At 47.4% G+C, this 21,961-nt stretch overlaps 1 protein-coding gene across 4 annotated transcripts in view; it reads left to right on the top strand.

Annotated features, from left to right (window-relative positions):
- Positions 1-21,961, top strand: part of LINGO1 (leucine rich repeat and Ig domain containing 1) — an 827,164-nt gene that overhangs the window by 488,521 nt on the left and 316,682 nt on the right. The window contains exon 1 of one of the 4 annotated variants that reach the window (XM_053272890.1): positions 4,387-4,404. The exons of the other annotated variants lie outside the window; for them this stretch is intronic. The gene's annotated coding sequence lies outside the window, so the exon portion shown is untranslated. Of the gene's footprint in view, positions 1-4,386; positions 4,405-21,961 lie in introns of those variants that run through there. 4 annotated transcript variants of the gene reach the window in all.

The following is a 21,961-nucleotide window of genomic DNA, read 5'->3' as shown; positions in this document are numbered from 1 at the left end:
AGTAGGTAGTGACAGAGAGACTATTCTCACGATTGGCTAAAATCAGGCTAGGGAAGCCTAGCCCAATTTGAGCAGAATGTGAGAACCACTGGACTCGCAGGTGAGCCCAGTTGCCTCAAAGCAGGTAACCCGCTTGTGAAGCTCTCCCCTTAGCCCAGGTTAGCGGAGCGAGTGCTTCACTAACTGGGGTTTCCAGATCATGTGTTGCTGCGGTGCGGCTCCACACCGCGCCAATGCATGAGGAGACCCCCGGCCAGGAGGCTAAAAAGCAGCCTCCCGGCTTGAGGGTCTCTCCAGCATGCTTGCGCAGAGCATGCTGGAACTTCCGGGGGCTGTGTGGCCCCCGAACTCCCAAGCCCCCACCAGCTCCATGACAGAGCTAGCAGTCATGTGGGCGGATGATCCGGCTGCCCAGGGCTTCCCCTCCGGTCATCTGCTAAGCCCGCTCTCCCTGCAAACCTGCTCTGGGTGAGTCTCACCAATCATGAGACTCGCCCCAGAGTGTTTCATTCCCAGCCTCTTCCACAATTTGCTCCTCAACCCGGAAAATCGCCAAAACGCTCCCCTAATATTGTGGTCAGCAAATGAGGTTGCAAAACTGGGGAGGGTCTTGGGGGCCAGCCTTTGTTTTATGTTGTGGTGGTTCCTTAGCTTGATCCATGGGCACCTGCAGTCAGGTCGGCCTGTCCACTAGGCAGATCTAGCTGGTTGCCTAGGACACCAATTATTTTGGGGGGTGGGTTCTACACACCTCCCTTTCCCTCTCTCAGAAACCACTGGCATATCTGACTTGCTGGGTGTGCCAATTCACTCTCTTCCCTGGCGGCGGAGTGTGGAGATACATGTAGAGTGCTGGAGAAAGGGCGAATAAAGCCGACCTTGTCTTACTTTTCTTTGCTTTCTCTACCATCCCAAACTCTCTCCCATTCCAGCAAATTAGCAGCATGCATGGCCCGAGTTGGAGTCAGGACTCTAATTCTCACCCAGTGGGGGGTGGGGGGAAACCAAAGTCAAACTTCACTTAGGACAGGGATGTCAAACTGTGGCCCTTCTGCCGTTGTTGGCCTACAAGTCCCATCATCCCTGGCTACTGGCCACTGTGACTGGGAATGATGGGAGTTGTAGGCCAACAACAGCTGGAAGGCTGCAATTTGATACCACTCTCCGAGGGCATCAAAAACCATAGGTAGTTATTGGACTCTTGAATTTATGTTAATTGTTTGTACTGGCTGTGTACTGGTGTAGATATTTTTAAAACTTATTTTTATTTATTTATTTGACATATTTATATATCACCCAAAATCTGAATCTCTGGGCAGTTTAAAATCTAAACTTACTGATACTAATACGACTAATATTTATAGACTGCTTTTCAACAAAAGTTCCCAAAGCGATTTACATAGATATACATAAATAAGTAAAAATGGCTTCCTGTACCCAAAGGGCTCACAGTCTAAAAAAGAAACATATGATTGACTCCAGCAACAGCCACTCAGATGCTGTCCTGGGGATGGATATGGCCAGTTGCTCTCCCCCTGCTAAATGAGGATAATCACCACTTTTAAAAGGCGCCCCTCTGCTCAGCAGGGGAATGTTTAGATTTTATATGAGGGGGGCTGTTGCAGCTCCTGTTTTATTTTATTTTATTTTACATTATTTTGTTAAGCTCTCCTCCACATCATTTATGGGAAGTGGTATAATACAGAATAAACGAATACAACATGTTATGACTTCTAACATTTTCCAGCATGTCGTATGCTTTCGTTTCTTAACATCTCCAAACACTTGAAAAGTTCCAGCTGTGAAATTTGAGGATCTGTTACATTTGGGAATCAAAATTTGCAAATATGTCTGCAAAAATCCCCATCCTCTCCACTCTCTAGCCAGCTCATCTCTTCCCCCAGCCAGGCTTTTGCCGGGACTGTAACATTTGCACAATCCACTGAACCAGAAGAACTCTGTCAGAGTGTGGCTGATGGTGACAGGCTGAAAGGCTGCTGGCTTTTGTCTGATGTTTGTTCGTCATCCTAATGTATTGTGTGGTATTGTCAATTGCACCTGCTGTCCACCATGGCAATATAATGGAACACTCAGGAAACATGGAGGCGATCTGTAACAAAGAAAAAAAAAGTGTATTGGGGTGTTCATGTGCTCTGTGTGTGTTTTGTGCAATGGGAAGAAAGAAGAGACATCTATTATATTCTAATGATTTATTGGACTCCGGTCCTCAGGCTCCCGTGCTTCACAAATTATACATTCGGAAAAGACAGCACAAAATTGCTTAGCTTTTGCAATCATGAAATGGTGTGATGGGCAATCTTCTCATTCACTGGGTGCTGGTTATCTCTATGGATAGCAAGAGAAGGAAGGAAGCCATAGCTTAGTGGTAATGCAGGTTTCATAGGCAGAAGGGCCCAGTTACAGGCCCTGGCATTACTTGTTGAAAGCATCAGGTATTGACCTGAGACCCTGAAGAACCCCTGCCAGAACAGAACATATTGGGCTAGATGAAGCAATGGTCTGGCTCAGTATAAGACATCTTCTCAGATTCCTTTAACACCAGACCTGGTGTCAAGAGAGGGAGGGACTGTAGCTCTGTGGTGGAGCATCTGCTCTGCATGCAGAAGGTCCCAAGTTCAATCCCAGGCATCTCCAGGTAGGGCTGGGAAATAGCGATGTGCAAACCGGCTCGAGGTTGAGCCGGTTCACCGGTTTGAGGTTGAGCCGGTTCGAGCTGAACCTCACTGGCCAGCTTGGAGCAAGTTCAGGGGTTCTAAGGTTAAAAAAAATATTTAAAGGACTCACCAGTAGGTCCAAGGTGCTGCTACAGCTGCAGTAACTCTCTGACCTTCCCATCCCCACTGGCCTTTCCCCTTGCTTTAAAGGGCCATTTTGACCCAGTTTGGGGCTGTTCTCGCCCTTCCTCCAGTTGTAGCAGCCATTTTGGAGGCCGCCGTGCATGCACCCTGGCCATTTGCACGGTCTGGGGGCCAGAGCACATGCACGGCAGCCTCCAAAATGGCCAACGCTACCAGAGGAAGGGCCGGAACAGCCTGAAAACCGGCCAAAATGGCCCTTTAAAGAACAAGGGAAGGACAGTGGAGGGAGATGGCAAAAAAAAACCCCATGGCAGCATCCCCAGACCCAGAGATGAGTCCTTGATTATTATTTTCTAAACCTTAGAACCCCTGAACCAGCTCAAATTCAGGCCAAGATGGGGGTCTGTTTTGGAGGGCATAAAACCAAACATGCCCGGTTCGATTTGAGTTCGGTTTGGACTCGAACCGAACTGGGCAAACCGGTGATGTGCACACCCCTACAGGGAAAGACCTCTAGGTCTGAAAACCTAGAGCGCTGCTGCCAGTCAGTGTATACAATACTGAGCTTGGTGGACCAATGTTCTGACTCAGTGTAAGGCAGCGTCCTACTTCTTTTAGTGGAAACGCCAGATGTGCTTGCAAGGGATTGTGGCCATATATGGCTTTCTCCTGTGCCCTGCTGAATGAGAACAAATGTGCTTTTAGTCCAGCGCCATGTTCCCAACAGCAACCAGAAAATGCTTCCAGGAGGTTAGTGTAGAAAACCAGTACAGTAGATGGACCGAGGGTCTGACATGCTATAAGGCAGCTTCCTGCATACCTGCTCTCTAATTAAAGGTCCTCAGGTGTCCTCTCTGCGTCTGTTTTCCTCCTGTCTTTCCCCTCCCCAAACTCTCAATTTCTCTTTTTCCTTTTCTCGAATGAAAATAGAACAAATGGGAGGCGACGTCTCTGATTCAGGCTGCAGCCCTCTTGTGAGACCCATGAGGCCTGAAGCACACTTTCCGTGCACACAGGGCAACAGTGAGGCTGGAGAAACCTAGCCGTGTTTTCCAGTAAGCCATGCAAACACACATGAATGGATACAAAATTTCCTCATTGCTGTGAGGGCTGATAGAACTATGAATGGCATTTTATTGGATATATATGGAAGTGAGAAAAAGATAAAGAGAGAGAAAGCTGCCACTTGGTGGGTGACTAGAACTTGGAAAGGCCAAAGATTCTGGCACAGAGAAAGGACAGTTTCCCAACAATTAATCACAATTAACAGAGGGAATGACTAATTGTGCAGGGAGGAGTGGGCAGCTGCTGGTGCCAGGTGGGCAGTGTTCCCTACAAGTGAGAGCGCCTGCTTCACCAATGCAGCCATCTGCCAAGAACCAGCCTACCATGGTAACCCATCGGGGCTTCCCAACCTGCTGAGCAACATTCCCGCTCTCTGGCACTCCCATCCCAGACTCCTGGTGCCCTCTTAAATTCCTGGCGTAGATCGCGCTGGGTATTTTTTTTATTTCCTGCCGAACATGTGCTGAGTACTCCTGCAATGCAATAAACGCACAGGGAGACCAGCAGTCATAGCAATGTGGTAAGTCGGATAATTCCCGTGTTTTCCTATGATCAGGGCACTGTCTCTGTGTTGAGTGAAACTGTCTTTTGTAGTAATGCAAGGATGCAGAGAAGATGGCTGTGGCATGCTCAGCATTTGCCAGGGATGCTTCCAAAATTCTACTCTTTTGAATTCCCCCCTAGATGTTGCAGTTCTATATTGGTGTCTTGTTCCTGAAGTGGAACCCATGCATGAAGGAGCTGTTGGGGTGGGGTGGGTGTTAAATTTCTGTATGGCACATTTATTTATTTACTTATTTTTATTGCATTTATGAATTGTATACTATTGTATATTGATTTTTACAATCAATTTGTTTGGATTGTGAGTCTTTGAGGGCAGGGAGCCATTTTATTTATTTGTTTTTATATGTAAACCGCTTTGGGAACCTTTGTTGAAAAGCGATATATAAAGACTCGTATTCATATTCCGATTCGTATATGCATGCATGGTTTCCCAGTGCATTTAGTTCCTTCCAGTCAATTGCATCTGTTTTTCCTTGTCTCGATTCCTAATGTTTGTGTATGTCGATGAAAACACTACACAAAATCAATCTGGATATGATTGGATGTGTGTGCACCAGGTGCAAATAGGTGAAATATGGGAGGCCTTCAAGGAGCTGGCTGCTATTTTATTTTTGTAACCCCTAAGGGGAAATTGTCTTCCATTTCCAAAGGGAGATCAGACATTACTTGGAATAATCACTTGCATGTTACCGCCATCTTACTCCAAAATGATGTCACAGTGAAGATCATTCAGATGGCATCTGGTTCAATAAACAGGTAAACAAGCTAATGACCGGTATCTCATTTGTTTTGGCTCAAGTGCCCTATCCATCCCCAGCAGAGCACCCCTCCAGTGGCTGTTGCTGGTGTCTATCTTAGGTTTCTTTTTAAGATTGTGAGCCCTTTGGGGACCGGGATCCACTTTATTTATTTATTTATATCGATGTAAACTGCTTTTAGCGAGTGTGGTCTTAGCGAATGTGGTTGCTAAGAGTCGACACCAACTTGACGGCACTTAATCAATCAAAATCAATCAAACTGCTTTGGGAACTTTCGTTGAAAAGTGGCATATAAATATATGTTGTTGTCATTGTCATCATTGTGCACCTCTGTGGTAAGGGTTTTCCAAAGGGTACTGATGCTTCTGATTGTCCGTTGCTTTAGAGGCTAATATTTTCCAAAGTAAAGACGTGGTGACTTGGTATCACTTCTGGATCCATTATCTTGTCTCTGTAGTTCTCGGGGGCAGTTAGACCCATAGCCAAGGGGACTAGGGTGGGCCTGCCCCGCCCCTTAAATGTTTAACAGATTGTTTTTAAATAACTGGATGTTGCTTGAACTTAAGACTGGTTGGGGTTAGATAAGCTGTCTCCCTCCTTTTTTGTATGCCTTCCCCAGTTTTAGGCTGGCTACAGGTATTAGGGATGTGTGAACCAGCTTGACCTCCAGCTGGTTCACCATCGAACAGGTCCAGCTTGAGGGCTTGCCCTCAAGCCAGACTGAACCCAGTTTGGCTCAAGGGCAGGCCAACCCACCCCCCACCCCCATGCTGGCTCAAGGCCGGTTCGAGGGTTCTAACATTTAAAACAATTTTTGAGCAGGCACCGCCTCCAGGGGGTCCTGCCATAGCCTCAGGGTAGATTTTGTTGGTTCCGCCTCCCCTCGCTGGCCTCACCCCAGTCTCAACATGGCCCAATTTGGGTGGTTTTTAGCCCTTTCTAGGTCTCTTTAGGCTGGTGGTGGCCATTTTGGAGCCATCTGCATGGCCTCCAAAATGGCCACCAACCATGCAAAGAGGCCCAGAACAGACTGAAAACCACCCAGAACGGGCGGAAAACTGCCCGAACTGGGCCATTTTGAGACTGGGGGAAGCTGGTAGGGGGAGGGGGAACTGCTGGAGACTCCTACTCTGCGGCTGCAGCAGTGCCCCCTGGAGGTGGTGAGTGCTTTATGTATGCTATTTATTTATTTATTTATTTATTTATTTATTTATTTATTTGCACATTCAAACTCCCAAACTGGCTCGAATTTGATATGAGCTGGGGGAAACAAAACTTCATAAACGGTTATGTTCAAGACTTGTTGGGATTTGAACTGAACCAGGCAAACTGGTTTTGTGCACACCCTTCAGGCCTGGGGCCAGAATCTGATGAGATCTACTGAATATTCACCTTTCCATCAAACCTAGTTTGATGTCATCCCTCCACCCAGTTAATTCACAGCCATTTCTACCTCTGGCTGATTCTCCCTCTTGGGTTAGTGACAAGAATGACGCCAGCCTGCCAGGGATCACATAGAGAATAGGATGATATCACAGCATTACACCTCGAATTAGATTGATCTGTGGTCATGTGGTCACCATCACATGACATTATCATGTGGGCAATTGTCACAGAGAGCAATATTTTTGGACTGGTCACATGGATGATCCCAGCCAGCCAGGGATCACACTGTGAAAGGAATGATGTCACAGTGCCCCATGGTCAATCACATGTGGCTACACCATGATGTGATGGACGGAAAGGGTAGTCCGCTGAGACAGGTGGCAACATAATGAACAGGCAAAAGTTTCAACAAGACCTGCTTTTTAAAATGCAAGAAAACGGAGGGTTGGTTGATTTTCTTTCTTTCTTTTTAAAGTCAAAGTTCTAATGCCAGATCAGTAGATTTACAACTCAGTGGCATTTTAAGAGATGCTTGTCTTATTAGCTGTTATTTATTTCAGCTCTAGCAATAAATTTTGGTGTCCTTTCCTGGGATTTCTTTCTTTCTTTCACCATTGCTGATGGCATCAGAAATGTCCATGAAATTTTAGACTTGCATTTAAGAGTTAGTTAGAGAGTGGTAACTGACAGCCAATATATATGATTCTCAGAGTGGAATAAGATTATATTTTAACCTATAATCTGTGTTTTATTTTTGTGGGAAACAATACTCCAAACTAATTAATGAGCTGATAAAAATAGCTGTGATATATAATGGCATGCATGATTCCTTTTGGCTCATAAATCATGTTCACCTGAATGTTAACAATTCTGGTCCAATTTTGTGTTTATAGAGGTTTTAATGTGATATAGTAAAAGTGTTTAAATTTATGAGTTCAGGGATATTCCTGAATTTGACCATGCAATTGATCACAGAGTATAGCTGCTTCATCACATCTAGAAACATCCTGAAATGTGTCCTCATTTCTTTTTTCCAAAAAAGGTGTCCTTGATTACATCAAAATCCTTGCTTTCATTATGAAGGCTTTCTCCCCCCTCCCACCCCCCATATTTTGGTATTTTGGGCCAAACTAAATTGGCGAGCTATCAGAGGAAACTGTTCCTCAACCTAAACTTTCTACAGGGAAACCTTGCTATTTGTGGACTCACCATCCGCATCTGAGCATATCCGCGGGTGTCTAAATGACAGCAAATTCCATTAACCCATTAAAGGGTTTAAAAACCATGTATACATGGCTCCTAAAGGTCTGAAAGTGAACATGTGATCACTTCCTGCCACAAGTTTTTATTCATTTCTCAGGAATATATAAGCAGGAGCCACTTTGTGGCTCATGCTATTAAAAACAGGCATTTTCCCACTTTTCTTTTTTAAGTTGGGGGGGGCATTTTGCTTCTTGGGGGGTGCTGCTGGGGACAAGAATGAGGAGACCCTGGAGAACATGATACAGTTGGTTTTTAGCCTCTTTCCCACCATTTTTCACCTATTTAACTTCTTTTCACCCTATTTAAGTTTTTATTTATTTATTTATTTATTTATTTATTTATTTATAGCATATTTTTATACCTCCCAAAACTTACGTCTCTGGGCGGTTTACAAGATTTAAAAAGTAAAACATTAATTAAAAACAAAAACAAAAATTTAAAAGCAAGAAATTTAAGACAATAAGAAAAATTTTAAAACAATATTCTAAAAACAACATTAAAACAATCAAAACAATATCAGTTAAAAGCCTGGGTGAACGGATGCATCTTTAAAGACTTTTTAAAAGCTGTCAAGTGATGGGGAGGCCCTTATTTCACTAGGGAGCGCATTCCAAAGCCTCGGGGCAGCAATGGAGAAGGCCTGTCCCTGAGTAGCCACCTGACAAGCCGGTGGCAAATGCAGACATTTTCTGGGGGCATTTTGTGGTTTGGGGGCATTGCTGGGCACATGGAGGGCAGAATAAGACCCCACAGAGCAATGTGCAGTAGGGTTTTTTTCCCCTTCACCTCTTTTGGGGATCCCCCCCCTTTAATCAATCCAGGAACCTAACCCTCCTTTCCCCCTAGGCTTTATTTATATATTTATATATAAACATATTTATCACATTTCTATACATGTGATAGGTACATCTGTGTAAACCACCCTGAGCCATTTTTGGAAGGGCGATATAGAAATCGAATTAATCATCATCATCATCATCGTCATCATCTTGTTACTTGTGGTTTCATTACGAGTCATGCCCAGAGAAAGGGAAGAACTTGCTCACTCCGGTCTGAACAAATGTAGCCTCCAGTGTTGCATTCAAATGTAATGGTAGCAGACTGGGACCCTGGTTATGAGCAGCAAAACTCACAACAAACTGAGAGTTCAACTTGGAGTCTGCAGAGTGCAGCCTTGGGTCCCCGGGCAAACGGGACCAGAGTTGCACGAATCGGATGTAATGGAAATAAACCTCTGCCCCCTGCAACTCCGCTTCTGCATTACATGCGAATGCAGCCTCTGTACTAACTTGCAAGCAGCGGCAGCTGTCAGCACCCACCGTAGCAGAGGATCAGTGGGAGGAGAGGTAAGCACCTAGTAATTTACAGTTAAAAGTGCCTCTTGCCACCCCCACCTCGCCGGTGGCTCCTGCACCAGCGGCTGCTGCTTCCATGCTGAGTCTCCCACAGTACTACTGCACATTGTAAACAATTCTGGGAAATCTAGGGGCTGCACTTCATCCCCATGGAGTGCTTGTTAGGCCTTTGGAGCTTTATCATCACCCACGCTCTGGAAGGCACTCAACACTCCCTTGCATTGGGAAGCTGTCTTTCAGGGAACCCCATCTGCCATTAATGACAGAGGCTCCTCCACTAAGCTTTGGAGGAATTCCAGCATTCCCCGGAACATCATTTGAAAAACCAACCCCAGGCTGATGTGCAACTGGTTTGTGAGTTCACCAAAGTCCCCAGAGAATCAAACTCTCTCAGGGTCTCTTAGAAACTGTAGCTCACACTAAAATCAGTTGGAAAAGACAGGCCTAGCTCAATCACAACTGGGCTGTTCTGTTGCTAAAAAGATGCTGAGCAAGGCTTCTCAATGTCAGCCACCCTGGGAAGGAGGAATCACAAGGCCCAGGACATAACCTGGAGGCACCACACACACACACACACACACACACACACACACACACACACACATTTATGTCCTGCTCTTCCTCCAAGGAAACCAGAGCAGAGCACATGGTTATGTTTATCCTCACAACAACTCTGTGAGGTAGGCTAAGAGATACATGACTGGCCCAGAGTCACCCAGTTAGCTTTATGGCTGAATGGGGATTTGAACCTGGGTCTTCCCTGTCCTAATTCAACATTTTAACCACTACACCATGCTGGCTCACAGAAGGCAACAACTTCGCTGAAGCTAAGCAGATCTGGGTTAGGGTTGTGCTTAGATGGGAGACTGCTTTGGAATCCTTTCTGTACTGACAGCACGGGGGATCAAATGTGGGACCTTCTCCATACAGAGCAGATCCTCTTCCACTGAGCTGTGGACTCTTTTGCTTTTAGCACTCATTTCTAAGCCAAAGCTCCTGCGTGAAAAGTGCAGTGATGGGGAGAAGCTGTACACCTTCCAAGATGTCATGCTTTTGTGACAGACAAAGAGCCCTTTTTCATGATCCCTGAGAAGGGCTTAGAGGCAGGGAAGGCTGCTCAAACCTACCTTCCCTGCAGACATTTTCCCCATTGTTCCTGAGGGAACAATGCACCCAGATGATTGCACAGCAAGATGATTGCCGGCTGCCCCCGCAGCATGGAGGTTTGGGGGCTGGAACGTGTGGTCTAGGCCCCAGGAACTTCCACAATGAAATGTGTGAGTGGGTGGTGCATTGTGGGGATCCCCACCGTGACAGGCGGGCACCTGTACATGTTGCAGCTGTACACAATTACAAAAACAGGGCAAAGGGTGTGCTTGACCCCATTTAAACAGCAGACTGCTGCGGCATTGCCAGAAGTTGCTCAGCTGCTGCAGGTTCACATGTGCAGGCAAGAGAGGGCTTGGCTGGCTTAGCCCCTACTTGGCTGAGCATGTGAACAGCCTCAAAGTCTAGAAGGCAAGAACCTAGCAGATGTGGAATTGTTTGGACAATGGTTTTCCAAGTGACACTCTATGGATGTGAAAACTGGATTTTGAAGAAACTAGATAGAAAAAGTATTGACGCTTTTGAACTTTGGTGCTGGAGAAGACTTTTGAGGAGACCATGGACAGCCAGGAAAACAAACAAATGGATCATCGAACAAATCAATCCAGAATTTTCACTCGAGGCACAAATGACCAGGCACCAACTGTCATACTTGGGACACATGAGGCAAAAACTCAGCTCCCTTGAGAAGTCCATCATGCTGGGAAAAGAAGAAGAGGACAAGCAGCAGCAAGGTGGATGGACTCAATTACGACAGCAACAAATGCACCACTGAGAGAGCTTCAAGGCCAAGTTGAAGACAGGTCATCCTGGAGATTATCTATGTGGTCGCTAAGAGTCAACACTAACTTGATGGCACTTAATCAGTGTCAGTCAGTCAGTCAATCACAAAGGGTCATTAAAGTTTCTGTGGCAGAAAGATAGAATCTATTGCCCTGTTGCTGAGGACATCCTGCACATCTAGGTATTGAAGTCACCAATGCAAGCATTAGCAAGACAGTGTCAGCCTGGGGCTGTTCCCTCTCCCCCATATTCCATTTAGAGTGGAGTCAAAGCAAGTTAAGAAAAGCTTATTCCTGAGAACTTGGAGAACTGCTGCCGGCCAGAAGGGAGTACTGGACTGATCAATAGTCAGACTCAATATATGGCAGTTTCATGTGTTCATCAAATAATCAAGCATGTTTCCCTTAGCAACTTTGCCACATAGACAAAGGTGATTCACTGGCCGCATTTGCACATCACCCAGAACTGCACCCAATTTATTGTAGCTGGGGATGATGGGAGTTGTAGTTCAGCAACATCAGGAGGAACCTAGATTGGGAACCTCTGTTCTGCACATGAGCAGTTTCCAAGCCCTGGGTGGCCGGATCGGCCGCCCACATGACTACCAGCTCCGTCATGGAGCTATTGGGGGCTGCGGGGATCAGGGGCTGTGCAGAAAGGAGATGAGACAAGAGAAGAAGAGGGGAGACAAGAGCTGGTCTTGTGGTAGCCAGCATGACTTGTCCCATTAGCTAAGCAGGGTCTGCCATGGTTGCATATGAAAGGGAGACAAGAAGAGTGTGCCCTGTAAGATATTCCCCTTAGGATATGGAGCCACTCTGGGAAGAGCAGAAGGTTCCAAGTTCCCTCCCTGGCAGCATTTCCAAGATAGGGCTGGGAGAAATTCCTTAGCCTAATTTCTCCTAGTTGCAAGAATAACCCCATAGACTCCCATTCATATGCAAACCAAGGTGGAGCCTGCTTAGCAAAGGGACATTTTGTGCTTGCTACCACAAGACCCACTCTCTTCTTACTATCTACCCTCTTAGATACCCCCAAATACTTGAAAATGGATAACAACCAGGGACTAAATAGAAGCCAGCCCAACAAGCAGCTTCTCTGCCGGCATACAGCCTGCTTCACTCCTCTCTTTCGTAACCTGCTGGAGTCGTTGCAAATGGTCCCATGTATGCCAGTGCTGAGTGGCTCTAAAAAGAAAAATCACGTATTCCGCCTGCAGGGGGGGAAACCAGCAACCAGACGCAAAAGATTGAAATGTTGGCTTGCTTTAAAAGGGCTCAGGGCTGGGAGCAGGGTGAAGGGCCGTGGTGCTTAGATTTTACGAGCATTTAGGTGGAGTGGGTGTGCAGAGGGAGCCTGTTCTGCAAACTTGCCGCCAGTGAATCTGCAGACGGCAAGTGGCAGACGCAAACCGTCACCCCACCTTTCCGGGAAGTGCTCTTCTTTTTAATCATTTGCCTGCCGGAGGTTTGGACCAGTTGCAGGCAACTGCAGTCAGGTAATGACTCTCTCAGGGCCTCTTGTGCTGGCCTTATATAAAACATCACGTCCGTCAGTACCCTTGAAATGAATGGAAATGGCGTGACAGCCAGCTGCCGGGAAGGACGGATGATCAGGTTGCAGAGCAACAGCGGGGCAGGCTGGTGGAGCATCCTGACCCAGTTTCCCTCTTTTATCCTGTCGTGGTGACATCATCTTTTGCCACTTCAGCCTCATGGGAAGTGGTAGAATGAGGAGGCGTCGTCACTTTTCATGGCTGCTCTTTATTCCAAACCGAGCACCCCTCCTCCAAACAGGAAATGTGTGTCTAGGGAGAGGGGGCTTGTATAGTGCTGGGATTTTACTCGGTGCAATGTGTTTCTGTTGCTCTCAGCAGAGTGAAAGCAACGTCTCACTGCAGGATCCCAATATGCGAGGGCGACACCATCAGCTGTTAGAAGTCAAGGGTCAACCTTGTCCTCACTCAGCTGTGTCTTCCAATCAAGTAGTTCTCCATGCCTCCCAGCACGGGGATCTCCCCAGAATGCCCTCCGCATACGCGTAGGGCACGCTGGGACTTCTGGGGGCCAGGTGGCTTCTGAACCCCATTGCTCTTACCGGCTCTGTGACGGAGCCAGTAATCATGTGGGCAGCTGATCCAACCGCCTACGGACAGCTCCCTGCTCATCTGCGGAGAGAGCGGGCTAAGCCCACTCTCCCCACAGAGCCCATTAAGGCATTAGGGCTCTCCACGCTGCCTCTTGTTCATACAATTGCTTTAATCTAGGTTTAATATGGGCAGTGGGGATAAGGGAGCCCAGTCCGGTTCCCACTGAGCATGAGAACCACTGATCACTGCCTCCTCCCTGGGTGATGCCACATGATTACTTTCTCCATCGTGGAGCCGTTTCGGGCAGCAGGGATTGGTGGCCACCCGACTCCTGGAAGTCCCAGAATGCCCCGCATTCTGGGGAGCCCCTCCCGATGCTGGGAGGCTTGTTGTAGCCTCCTGGTCGGGGGGGTCTCTTCGTGCATCGCCGTGGCGTGGAGTAGCTCCATGGTGACTCACAATCTGGAAATGCTGACTTGTTTTAGGAGAAGGACAATTAAGCGGGCTAGCAGCCAGGAGCCTGGTTTTCCATGGTCGTGAGAATAGCCTCACTATATTCTACTGGGTTTGGGAGCTGTGTGTGCTCCAAATCTTCAGTTGTGTAGAATCAGGTAAGAGGAAAACCTGGGTAGAAGTGATTGTGTGGATTCAGGGTAGGAGGAAAAACTACCCAGATTTTTCTCCTACCTTGCTTCCCCACAATAATGAGCCGGGACCCGGTTTTGGAGAGTGCACAGGGAGAGCGGGCTAATCCCGCACTCCTCACACATGAGCAGGGAGGGCGTCCTGGGCAGCCGGATTGGCCGCCCACATGATTGCCAGCTCCATGAGGGAGATGGAGGAGCCTGTGGAGCTCGGGGGCTGCATGTCCCCCGGAAGCTCCAGTATGCCCTGTGCGAGACCCCCAGAGCTGGGAGGCGGCTTTTTGCCTCGCCTCCAGGGGTCTACTCATGAGTAACCGTGGCATGGAGCCGTGCTGTAGCTACTCATGATCTTTAAAACCAGGTGTGCGGAGCACTCATTCCACAAACCTGGTTTTAGGGTAGGGGTAGTTAGGCGGGTTACCCACCTAGGAACCACTGGGCTCACGGCCGAGCCTAGTGGTTCACATGATGGGGCAAAATTGGGTTAGCCTCCGCTAGCCTGATTTCACCCCTTCATGTGAATAGCCTCAATTTCAACCAGAGTTTTCCTCCTACCCTGCTTCCACACAACCAAAAGCTGGGAGGACACACAGCTCCTGAATCGAGGTAGAACACAGTTTTTGATTGTGTGAATGGCCTCTAAGTGGTTCAGCCAAAAGCTTCATGGACATGATGGGCTTGCAAGAGGGATCTGAAAGAAGAGGAAGAGGAAGCATCTCATAGACTTCTGGGAGGGCATTTCATGCACTAAGAAACAATAAAAGGAGAAACAGTAAGAAGGCAGAAGACCTGAGGGTGAGAGAGCAGCTGGAGAAGTGAAGGGCAGGGTATGCATGAAAATAAGGGCAGGAAGAATGCCTTGGACAATCAATATCCAGTTAGGCTTCATTAGAGCTCCTGATAGAGTTTTTGTGCTCATTGTACATCCACACCCACAGGATGTGGGAGTGACGTCTGTTGGGATGAGAATTTCCTCCACAATCTGGGCACTAATCAGTCATGGCAATTAATCTTTTAGTTTCCTACCATCTCAAGAGGTATTTGCTACCAATAAAGTGTCACCCGGGTGTTATCTAAAACAAACTCTGTGCTTTTCCTGCAGACGTCTGCTGAGCCTCCTCCACTCTGTGTCCCTTCTGTGCACTCTCTCGCGCTCCTGTTGTGCTGAGTCACTTCCTAGTGGCTGTTCCCTCAGGTGCCTTTGGGTCACTGGGTTATTCCACCTGTCTGCTTCCCTAACTATCTTTTTGTTTCATCTCCCTCAATACATTGGAGCTTTGAAATGCAGAAAGAGTGGCCTATTTTGTGTGAGGAAGAACCCAGCAAATGAAGGTTTCCTTTCCATGACAGTAGCCATGAGACAGATCTCAAATTTCGGCCCTGTGTCCACTGCAGGTTGCTTTGTAATTGCTTTCTACTTCACTCGGAGCCCTTTCTCACGAGCAGTGAGAAAGGGCAAGAGGGCTAGTGAGGAGGAAGTCTTAAAAAGCTTATCTCCCCACAGACAACCAAGGGCTCCTTCAGCTGGTTGGTTGCCTGCCCAGACAATGAGGCGGGTCTCACCATCAAGAAGACCCGCCTCCATAGGGTTTGCAGGGAGTTGTCCCGCAGTTGTCCTGCAGGCAACCAGGGACGCAGCCCTGGGCGGCCAGATCAGCCGCCCACACGACTGCTGGCTCCATTACGGAGCTGGTGAGGGCTGAGAGGATCAGGGGCCGCGTGGCCCCCGGAAGCTCCAGTATGCCCTGCGTGAGTGCACAGGGCGTACTGGAGAGATGCACGAGCTGGGAAGCTGCTTTTCAGCCTCCTGGTCAGGGGTCTCCTCATGAGTAGCCACACCGTGGCTCACAGTTGTAGAAAATCGGGCTAGCAGAGGCTAGCCCGATTTTCTACAATCGTGTGAATAGCCTCAATTACTGGCTGTTGCCGCTGGCTCGGAGGGTTGGGCTGCTGGGATGCATTGCCCCTCCCCCAGAGCTCCCATAATGCACTGCACAAGTGTGGGGTGCATTATGGGGATCCCCCTCCCCTCCTCGAAGCTGGCCTGGAGCCCCGCAGATGATCAGAAAAATGCAGTTAGGAGAATGCTTAAGAACATAAGAACAGCCCTGCTGGATCAGGCCCAAGGAGGCCCATCTAGTCCAGCATCCTGTTTTGCACAGTGGCCCACCAGATGCCGCTGGAAGCCACAGACAGGAGTTGAGGGCATGCCCTCTCTCCTGCCGTTACTCTGCCATTATGCTTGTTCTTCTAACCTCATTTAGGAGGGTGACTCCAGAGGCAGGTTTGCTGCCGTGGTGCCACTGAGATTGGGCCCAGTCCCAGCAGTACACATGAGCAGACAAAACTGGGCTGGGCTTCCTTAGCCTGGTTTTGCCTGCACATGTGAATAGCTTCTCCGTCTACTGAAACTGAGCATCAGTCAGTGTCAGTGATGCCTAGCACAGACAAGGCAGTGGTGGGAGGGAAATGAGCTGCAGGAGCACCTCTTTCACATTTATTTATTTATTTATTTATTTATTTATTTATTTGTTTATTTATTCATTCATTCATTCATTCATTCATTCATTCATTCGATTTTTATACTGCCCTTCCAAACTGGCTCAGGGAGGTTTAAAATTAAAAAAACAGAAATCATTAAAAACAAAACAAAAATATAAATATAAACACCAATTTAAAAACATCTTTTTAAAAAATCAAACTATGAAAACAATTAATACCCCGAAAACCAGGTTAACATTAAAACAATTAAAACTAATTAAAAACCCTGAAAGTCCAGGCCAAACAGATGAGTTTTAAGGGCTCTCTTGAAAGTCAGTAAAGAATTAAGATTGTGGATTTCTGCTGGGAGTGCATTCCACAGCCCAGGAGCAGCTACAGAGAAGGCCCGCCTCTGAGTCGCCACCAAACGAACCGGTGGTAACTGGAGATGGACCTCCCCAGATGACCTTAACATGCTGTGGGGATCATGTAAAAGAAGGCGCTCTCTAAGATATCTCGGACCCAAGCCATTCACTTGTCTCCCCCCATCCTGGCTGCCTCTCTGTCTCTTGCCTCGCCCTGCTGTGGTCTTAACCCCAAGCATATGGGCTGCTATTCCTGGGCTTGGGGATAACTAGGGATGTGCACAAATCCAGAGTTGATTCAAATTCAAATCTAAACAGGTCAATTCAGTTCGAATTTGAATCGAATTGGCCCAAAACAGACCGGTTCAATTCAAACTTGACAGGTTTTATTTGCTGATTAATGAGTAGTTGGGAATGAAACCACATGGTAAACTCCTGCCTCTGAGCCCTACCCCACCATGTGAATACTGCATGGCCCATCTTTCCCCCTAGGTCCTGTGTAAGGTTTCCCCGAACCTTACAATCGGGCTTTGTACCCAGTAGGGCCAGCAGGGGGCACTCCTATGCTCCTCAAGCAATTCCCCTTTGGCTTCATTTCTCTCTTGCTAAAATTCACAGTGGAATGTGTTGTTCTAGACTCTTCCCACTCTCCATCAGAATTGATTTTCTCGGATAACAGAGATCCATATGGAGTCTATGCATTCCTTAGGCTTGTGGGAAAATACATCTTCAATGTAGTTTGTATTGCATTATTGTATCAGCTGCTTTAGTAAGAAATATGTGGAAAATATGTTGCAGTGATCAGTCACTGACCAGCCACTCCTCTCCCCTGAAGAGTAAACTAGAAGTGAACTCCAGTGTGAAGGAACTTTTTTCCATATGTGGTGGTCATGCGGGAAGGCAAAGGCTTTTGGGGATATGATATACAATGAGTTGAAGAAAATCTTTAAAGTGACATTTCTTAAGAAGCCAGAATCCTTCCTGCTGGGAATAACTGAAAGAGAGTCCTCCAGAAGAAATTCAACATTTTTTATGTATGCAACCATGGCGGCCAGGATAGTATATGCGCAGAAATGGAAAGACACTAAAATGCCCTCAAAAGAAGATTGGTTGATAAAAATTTTGGAATATGCTGAGATGGCAAAGCTTAAAGCACTTAGAACAGATGAAAATTTGGAATTTTTTAAAGATTGGGAACCATTTTTGCTTTACTTAAAGAATTATTTTTCTAATATGGACTTTTCAGTAGGGTTTGAAATATAGTAATAACAGCAGGTTGGGTTGGGTAGAATCGAGCAGTATCATGGAGTATGTACAGGTGAAACTCGGAAAATTAGAATATCGTGCAAAAGTCCATTAATTTCAGTAATGCAAATTAAAAGATGAAACTGATATATGAGACAGACGCATTACATGCAAAGCGAGAGAAGTCAAGCCTTAATTTGTTATAATTGTGATGATCATGGCGTACAGCTCATGAAAACCCCAAATCCACAATCTCAGAAAATTAGAATATTACATGGAACCAAGAAGACAAGGATTGAAGAATAGAACAATATCGGACCTCTGAAAAGTATACAGTGTACTTTGCTTGATTGGCCAGCAAACTCGCCTGACCTGACCCCATAGAAAATCTATGGGGCATTGCCAAGAGAAGGATGAGAGACATGAGACCAAACAATGCAGAATTGCTGAAGAACGCTAATGAAGCATCCTGGTCTTCCATAACACCTCATCAGTGCCACAGGCTGATAGCATCCATGCCACGCCGCATTGAGGCAGTAATTGCTGGAAAAGGGGCCCAAACCAAGTACTGAATACATATGCATGCTTATACTTTTCAGAGGTCCGATATTGTTCTATTCTACAATCCTTGTCTTCTTGGTTCCATGTAATATTCTAATTTTCTGAGATTGTGGATTTGGGGTTTTCATGAGCTGTACGCCATGATCATCACAATTATAACAAATTAAGGCTTGACTTATCTCGCTTTGCATGTAATGCATCTGTCTCATATATCAGTTTCACCTTTTAATTTGCATTACTGAAATTAATGGACTTTTGCACGATATTCTAATTTTCCGAGTTTCACCTGTATGTTTTGGATTATTATAGCAATGGTTTATATGTATAGTTATTGTGAACTGCGCAGATAAGCAAGCGGGAAGTCAATATTTACTTATGTGTAGAATTAGATAAATGAATGTAATTTGAATGTAAACGCTATTGTAAAAGCCAATAAAATTTAAAATGCAAAGAAGTGAACCCTGCCCTGACTGACAGGCTGACTGATGCCTCTCAAGATCCATGAGAAGGGCTCTGGGGTGGTCTGCAGGGAGAGCGGTTTACACGTACCCTCCCCGCAGACAAGCAGTGCTGCTTCCTTGGGCGGATGGATCACTCCTGCTGGTAGCTCCAGGAGGTTGGGGTGCCAGGACATGCTGCCTCACAGCCCCGCACCACATTGATCTGCCCCCCGGAGCTCAAATAATGTACTGCGCAAGTGTGCAGTGCTTATTGGGATCCCCCAAACAGCTGTAACTGACAGAAGATTGCCAAAACGGGGTTAGGAGACTCCTACCCCCATTTTGAGGGGTGGCTTCACAGGCGGGTTTGCTGCCGTGTCGCCTCTGGGATCTGGTCCATTCCTGGCAGTTCACATATGCATGCAAAACTGGGCTGGGCTACCTTCGCCTGGTTTTGCACATGCATGTGAATAGCCTCCTTAACTGAAAAGGAGGCGAGTCTCAGGATCCGTGAGACTCGCTGAAATGAGGTCTGCAGGGAGAGCAGGCTTAGCCCACTCTCCCCGCAGATGATCGTCCACGGAGCCCTGGGCGGCCGGATCGGCTGCCGACATGGCTGCCGGCTCCGTCATGGAGGCGGTGGGGGCTGTGGGGATCAGGGGCTGTGTGGCCCCAGGAAGGTCCAGAATGCCCCACACAAGCACGTGGGGCATCCTGGAGAGACCCCTAGGGCCGGGAGGCTTGTTTCAGCCTTCCAGCGGGGGTCTCCTCATACACGATTTTAAAAACGGGGTTAGTGGAACGCTCGCTCCGCTAATCTTGTTTAAGGGGATTTTGAGTCACCGCTTTGGAGAAACCGGGCTCACCTGAGAGCCTGGTGGTTCTCACGCTCGGCCAAAATTGGGCTAAGCTCCCTTAGCCCGATTTTGGCCGATCATGAGAATCACCTCAAGGTCTTCTTTCTAGTCAGCACCTACCCCTTTTCACGTGGTGAGGGAATTCAGAGAAGGGTCTCTGATAATGAGCAGAGTATCCCGATAAGATCATGGGGTAGGAAGCGACTCTATAGATATCCACGTCCCAAGCTGACATTAATGGCAAGGCCTGTGCAGTTGGATATATCCAATATTGCTATTGGAAATGCTATCATTACTATCAGAAATATCGGAATAGATCTGATAATAACTATAATGCCCACCATTGTATTGGAATTGTCATAACTATTGTTGGAATTATCAGAAATATTGTTGAAATAGTCAGAATTATTGGAATTAGAAAATTGTTTCCTTGCCCTACTTTGGGCCTATTTGGTAGGTCTGTGCAGTCAGATATATCAGATATAGAGCCGGGTCTCACGATTGGTGAGACCCGGTTTGGTGAGCTGAGCAAGAAGAGCGGGTTAAGCCCCTAGGCTCCCCTAGCCCGATTTTGGCTGATCGTGGGAATAGCCCCATTAATTTTGGAAATGATATTGTCACAATCAGAAATATTGGAATAAATCCGTTAATGACTATGGCTCCCTATTGTAATTCCAATTCCAACAATTTTTATATTGGATGCGATCTGATATGACACAGAATTCTGGGAAGTCCATAGGAATATTAACTGTAGATTGCCTAGAATTATTGTGCACTAATACATAGAGGTGGGTCTCACGATCAGTGAGACCTGCTTTTGCTGGTTTTGTGGGGAGAGCGGGCTAAGTCTGCTCTCTCCATAGACGATCCGGGTGGGAGCCCTGGGCAGCCGAATTGGCCTCCTACACAATTGCCGGCTCTGTAACAGAGTCAGCAGGGGCTGGGGGGAGCGGGGGACAATTGTCCCCCGCAAGCTCCAGCATGCCCTGCACACTTGCAAGACCCCCGGAGCCAGGAGGTGGCTTTTTGCCTTTCCTCCAGGGGTCTCCACATGAGTAGCCGCGGCGCGAAGCTGCGCCGCGGCTACTCAAAATAAAAAAAAATGGGTTTGCGGAGCGCTCGCTCCACAAACCCGGTTTTAAGGGAAGGGTACTTGAGCAGGTTACCTGCTCTAGAACCACCGGGCTCGCAGCCGAGCCCGGTGGTTCTCATGACTGCAGGAAATCAGGCTAGCGGAGGCTAGCCCAATTTTCTGCAATTGTGAGAATATCCTCAAAATGTATTATATATGATCATAAAGGAGCTTTTTTCACGACCAACAGAAATCGGGCTAGCAGAGGCTAGCCCGATTTTTGTTGGTCGTCAGAACCACTGGGCTTGCACCCGAGCCCGGTGGTTCTGGAGCAGCTAACCCGCTCGAGAACCCCTGGCAAAAAGCAGGTTTGCGGAGTGAGCGCTCCTGCAACCCTGCTTTTTGCAATTGTGAGTAGTTGCGCCGTGCCTTCGTGCTGCGCCTACCCATGAGTAGACCCGCGGCCGGGAGGCTTAAAAGCAGCCTCCCGGCTCGGGGGTAGCCCCAGTATGCCCTGCGTGGGCCGCGCGGCCCCCGCTCCCCCCACCGCCTGCCGGCTCCGTCTCGGAGTCGGCCATTGTGTGGGCGGCCGATTCAGCCGCCCAGGGCTCCCTGCCCACTCATGAGCGGGGAGAGCGGGCTTAGCCTGCTCTTCCCGCTCACCAGACAAAACGGTCCAATACATATGATCATCTGGGCAGGCAATCTGCCCACCCAATGAGGCAGCATTGCTCATCTGCGAGGAGGAGAAGTGTAACGCGATATCCCTGCAGACTGCCCTGGAGCCCTTCTGACGGATCGTGAGAAGAGGCTCAAGGTATCCCAGTTATGAGATGCCTTCTTCAGGTAAGATTGTCTGGAGCAAAGTGAGATGTCATTTCGGTGGCAGACAAAGATATTTTTATTCGTCCAAGCATCCAAGTATGCATGTGAGCTGGTTTTAACATTGGTTTTATTCGCTCTGCTGAATCTTACCACTGCTTTATCTTTTGTTCTGTGTCTTGTTTTAGGGATGGACAGATCTCTTTGTGTTTCTGTCTTTCTGAACTTCTCATAGTTTCCTTTAATTTCCATTCCCCTCCCTACTGCTAAAAATCTCCATCTTTA

The sequence above is a fragment of the Hemicordylus capensis genome, chromosome 10, assembly GCF_027244095.1.
Source record: "Hemicordylus capensis ecotype Gifberg chromosome 10, rHemCap1.1.pri, whole genome shotgun sequence".
In the NCBI taxonomy this organism is placed as follows: Eukaryota; Metazoa; Chordata; class Lepidosauria; order Squamata; family Cordylidae; genus Hemicordylus; species Hemicordylus capensis.
The sequence above is the reverse complement of the archived record's forward strand: the minus strand, read 5'-3'. Positions and strand labels throughout refer to the sequence as shown.